The following is a 6,036-nucleotide window of genomic DNA, read 5'->3' on the forward strand; positions in this document are numbered from 1 at the left end:
CTGCAGGGCCGATCTACTTACATGTGTACTGCTTACTTCAAGCCCACTTGCTTAAACATTAACATCATTTGTCCCACCTTTTGATTAGGAAACCGGTTTCCTAAATATTTTCAATGAAGCCGAGCACTACTGCAGGCTGAATATAGAAAGTTCAGAGGGGAAGTGATAAAGAAAATAAGAGGGGCAGAGAGAGGGTATGAGAATAGAATGGCAGCTAATATAAAAGGGAATCCAAAAGTCTTCTATAGGCATATAAATAGTAAACGGGTAATAAGAGGAGGGGTGGGGCCGACTAGGGACCAAAAAGGAGACCTACGCATGGAGGCAGAGGCCATGGCTGAGGTACTAAATGAGTACTTTGCATCTGTCTTCACCAAGGAAGAAGGTGCTGCCACAGACATAGTGAAAGAGGAGGTAGTGGAGATACAGGATGGGATAAAAATTGATCAAGAGGAGCTACTAGAAAGGCTGGCTGTACTTAAAGTAGATAAGTCACCAGGAGCGGATGGGATGCTGAGGGAGGTTAAGGAGGAAATCGCGGGGGTACTGGCCATAATCTTCCAATCCTCCTTAGATACGCGGGTGGTGCCAGAGGACTGGAGAATTGTAAATATTACACCCTCGTTCAAAAAAGGGTGTAACGATAAACCCAGCAACTACAGGCCAGTCAGTTTAACCTCAGTAGTGGGGAAGCTTTTGGAAACAATAATCTGGGACAAAATTAACAAGTCACTTGGACAAGTGTGGAATAAATAAGGAAAGCCAGCATGGATTTGTTGAAGGCAAATCATGTTTAACCAACTTGATCGATTTTTGATGAGGGCAATGCGGTTGATGTGGTGTACATGGATTTCCAAAAGGTGTTCGACAAAGTGCCACATAATAGGCTTGCCAGCAAAGTTGAAGCCCATGGAATAAAAGGGACAGTGGCAGCATGGATACGGTATTGGCTAAGTGACAGGAAACAGAGAGTGGTGGTGAACGGTTGTTTTTCGAACTGGAGGAAGGTATACAATGGTGTTCCCCAGGGGTCGGTTCTGGGACCACTGCTTTTCTTGATATATATTAATGACTTGGACGTGGGTGTACAGGGCACTATTTCAAAATCTGCAGATGACACAAAACTTGGAAGTATAGTGAACAGTGAGGAGGATAGTGATAGACTTCAAGAGGACAGAGACAGGCTGGTGAAATGGGCGGACACGTGGCAGATGAAATTTAACGCAGAAAAGCGCGAATTGATACATTTTGGTAGAAACAATGAAGAGAGGAAATATAAACTAAAGGGTACAATCCTAAAGTGGGTGCATGAACAGAGAGACCTGGGGGTATATGTACATAAATCATTGAAGGTGTCAGGGCAGGTTGAGAAAACAGTTAAAAAAGCTAATGGGATCCTGGGCTTCATGAATAAAGGTATAGAGTACAAAAGCGTGGAAATTATGAGGAACCTGTGTAAAACACTGGTTTAGCCTCAACTGGAGTATTGTGTCCAATTCAGGGCACTTGCACTTTAGGAAGGAGGTGAAGGCCTTAGAGAAGGTGCAGAAAAGATTTACAAGAATGGCTCCAGGGATGAGGGACTTCAGTTATGTGGATAGACTAGAGAAGCTGGGGTTGTTCTCCTTAGAGCAGAGAAGGTTGAGAGGAGATTTGATAGAGGTATTCAAAATCATGAGGGGTCTAGACAGAGAGAAACTGTTCCCATTGGCGGAAGGGTCGAGAACCAGAGGGCACAGATTTAAGGTGATTGGCAAAAGAACCAAAGGCGACGCAAGAAAAAACATTTTTACTCAGCGAGTGGTTAAGATCTGGAATGTACTGCCTGAAAGGCTGGTGGAAGCAGACTCAATCATGGCTTTCAGACGGGAATTGGATCAGTACCTGAAGGGATTCGTGTGAGATACAAAATGTACCACCAGGTGAAAACTCTCAGTTGACCTGAATGGAAAACACTTGGTGCATGCACTTGAGCACTAAATAAATAATTCAATCTACACAGGAGACTGGAGAATCGGGGTCCCGATTTGGAACTCCAGGGATCTGCAGGGCTACGTGGAAAGGGCGGGGGAATGGGACTTGCTAAGTGCTCTTGTAGAGAGCCGGCACGGGCTCGACGGGTCGAATGGCCTCCTTCCGTGCTGTAACCATTCTGTGAGTCTATGAGAGTGTGAGCAAGAAGCTGCAAGCAAAATCCGATTATGCAGATTAATGAAGATACAAGTTGTTCCAGAGGATGAGGTGGAATTTTACTACTCTGTAAGTAACATGGTGTGGAGGTGCCGGTGTTGGACTGGGGTGGACAAATGTAAGAAATCACACAACACCAGGTTATAGTCCAACAGCTTTATTTGAAATCACAAGCTTTTGGAGCGCTGCTCCTTCGTCAGGTGAAGTGGAGAGATGCATAAAAACACAGCTTATATAGTCAAAGTATATAAGCTGACTATATAAGCTGTGTCTTTATGCATCTCTCCCCTTCACCTGACGAAGGAGCAGCGCTCCGAAAGCTTGTGATTTCAAATAAAGCTGTTGGACTATAACCTGGTGTTGTGTGATTTCTTACATCTGTAAGTAACAAGCAGTGACCCGTCAACAAATAGTTTGGCCCATTTTAAATGGCCAAACAATTCACAGTTAATGTATGTAATGGTGTACGTTAAGTGCCACACAGGGTCAGAGGGATTCGTGTGTGCTACAAAATGTACCACCAGTGTGAAAACTCTCAGTTGACCTGAATGGAAAACACTTGGTGCACTAAATAAATAATTCAATCTACACAGGAGACTGGAGAATCGGGGTCCCGATTTGGAACTCCAGGGATCTGCAGTTGCAGACTAGGTTACACTCATACTGACTGTGAGGGAACATCTTGCAAATAGTGACCATAATATGATTGAATTTGATTACTAGGTTTGAGAGGGAGAAGCACAAACCAAGGTTTTAAATTATAAACTTCAAAGGGATGAGTAATAAACTGACCACAGTAGACTGGGCTGAGCTATTCATGGGTAAAGCTATGGACAAACACTGGGAAGTATCACAGTAAAAGAAAAGGTTTACACAATGCAAAACAAGCGAAGATCCAACAGACTGGGATAACTATAAAAAAAGGGATATAAAGAAAGTAATGAGGTGCAAAAAGGGAGTATGAACAAAAGCTTGAGAGCGATATCAAAACTAACAGTAAAAGTGATTATAAATATATTGAGAAAGGAATTGGTAAAGGGAAATGTGGGCTATTGAAGATGGATGCAGGCAAGACTATAATGGATAATAAGGAAATGACAGACTTGTTAAAGGAATACTTTGTACCCATTTTCACAAGGGTGGGAGGACAAAATACCAGCGGTACAAGGGAACGGAAAAATAATCAGGGGGAGAAACTTAGAGGATTTAATGTTAAAAAATGGTAATGGAGAAAATCAGAGGACAAATCTCCAGGAGCTGAGGGTTTCCACTCCAGGGTATTAAAATAGGTGGGGAAGTTACAGATGTGGTTGTCATAATTTTCCAAAGCACTCTAGATTCAGGAATTATACACTTGGATTGGAAAATTGCAAATTTTACTCCATTATTTAAGACAGGAGGGAGAAACCAGAAAACTACAGATCTGTCAGTTTAATGTCAGTTGCGGGGAAGTTACTGGAATCTATTATTTTAACAAATATGAGCTGATCAAAGAGATTCAGCGTGGGTTTGTGAAGGGCGAGTCGTGTCTGAGAGTTGTGCAGCCAAGTTTGCTGATGGCACTATGTTAGCTGGCACAGCAAATAGTGTCGGTGGGTGCAGGGGGTTACAAAAGGGACAGACAGATTCACTGAATGGGCAGATGGAGTTCAATGTGGGGAAGTGTGAGGTCATCCACTTTCAATCCAAGAAAATAAATCAGAATATTTTCTAAATGGCAAGAGACTAGAAACTGTGGTGGAGCGTGGAATCTGCATGTCCAGGTACACAAATCACTAAAATTTAGTTCACATGTAATCAGAAAGGCCAATGGAATGTTGGCCTTTATCTCCCGGGGTCTGGAACACAAAGGGGTGGAAGTTCTGCTCCAGCTGTACCGAGCTCTGGTCAGACCCCATCTGGACACTGCGTTCCGTTCTGGGCCCCGCACCTCAGGAAGGATCGATTGGCCTCGGAGAGGGAGCAGCGCAGATTCACCAGAATGATACCGGGGCTAAAAGGGTTAAATGATGAGGATAGGTTGCATAAACGTGGCTTGTATTCCCTGGGGTTTAGATGGTTGAGGGCTGATCTAATCTAAGTGTTTAAGATGGGGTAGACACAGAGAAACGATTTCCTCTGGTGGGGAAGTCTTATTACAGCTAGAGCATTCAGGAATGAAATCACAAAGCACTGTTCCACACAAAGGGTAGTGGAAATCTGGAACTCTCCCCCAAAAGAACCAGACGCGACACGAGGAAAAACTTTTTTCTGCGACGAGTGGTTAGGATTTGGAATGCGCTGCCTGATAGGGCGGTGGATCCAGAGTCAATAGTCGCCTTCAAAAGGGAATTGGATAAATACTCAAAGGAGAAAAAATTGCAGGGATCTGGGGAAAGAGCGGGGGAGTGGGACTGACTGGATCGCTCTTCGAAAGAGCCGGCGCAGACTCGATGGGCCGAATGGCCTCCTTCTGGACTGTACTATGGTTCTATAAAAAGCTGTGGATGCTGGGAGTAAACTGGAGCTTTAAAGACGGAGATCGATAGATTTTTGTTGGTAAGGGTATCAAGGGCCATGTATCAAAGGCGGGTAGATGGAGTGGAGGTACAGATCAGACATGATCGAAGTCAATGACGGAACAGGCTCGAGGGGCTGATTGGCCTCCTCCTGTTCCTTTGTTCCTTACAGCAGTTACACTCCAGAAGCAAATGAATTTTGTGTAATTTTCAGAGTGCTTTTATAACGCATACACATTCTACAGGAAACTTTGTGTTATCCGGAGGCGAACCGTCCGGCAAGCTCGAGCCACCGGCAAAAATCAGGAGCCGTTTTTTATTCCTTTCGTTTCTTTTCTTTGCTTTTTTTGAACAGTCAAGCTCTGCAAGGTCTGTAGCTAAGCAACAGCTTCAGCTAGAGACGCTAGCCGACTGTTTAGAGGCTGTTGCTAAGCAACAGGGTTTGTTGATTCTTACGGAGATAAGAATCTCCGTATGTTTCAACATTAACTCTGGAGAGTCCGGCAGTTTTGAGGGAACGGCAGCAGCGCGGTCCCGTCGGTGCCGGATAGCACAACGTTTCCTGTATAAGGAATACACAATAGGAATGGTCAGTTTTAGAAAAATGAAACTTTGTCTGAGGTCACCAGAGCTTGCCCAATATTGTTTAGTTTACGTGCAGTGTATCCTCTACATATCCTACAGATAGCTTTGTGATGTAGGTAGATATCTTGTGTTCTTGACCACTTGTTTTGAAGTTGCCACTACCTGATTTCTTCCACTTGACATCAATTTATTTACAAAATGTCACACAAAATGAGAAATTCAGCACTGCAAACATACACGTGGGACCATGGGGCGCTGGAGGGATTGAATATAAACCTATGAAAGGGCTGTGCCATTAATTAAAGAGGACAGATTCCAAACTCAAAATTAACAAGTCTTCCTATAAAACCAGTTATTGTGGTACATGTTGGTCCAGCCGTTCAGATTCTGGTATCAAAGAAACATTAGCGACCTTTAGTCTGTTAACAGAGGATTACAATAGTGGCAGAATTAACAGACCCCCATTAAACCTAACACTGAGTCCTTCATCTACACTTTCAAATACATCAAACAGCAATCTGTCTCCTTTGGGTATGTGAGGAGTTGAACACATTCACTGAAAAGTGGGAAAGACACTCATCAGTGAAGTAAAGGGAGCCAGGATATTAAACCTCTAAACTCCAACTTTAATAAGAAATCCATTAATTATAAATTAAGTTGGGATTTACTTTTACAATCCCAACTGAGAGCGAGGCACTCAGGTAACTCCTGCAAGGGGGGGGGCGGGTACCATTGTGGGTTGACAGGGGCTCTCAGTAAGCCC

This window comes from Somniosus microcephalus, chromosome 2 (assembly GCF_052327205.1).
Source record: "Somniosus microcephalus isolate GS21.2 chromosome 2, FLI_Smic_1.0, whole genome shotgun sequence".
Taxonomy (NCBI): domain Eukaryota; kingdom Metazoa; phylum Chordata; class Chondrichthyes; order Squaliformes; family Somniosidae; genus Somniosus; species Somniosus microcephalus.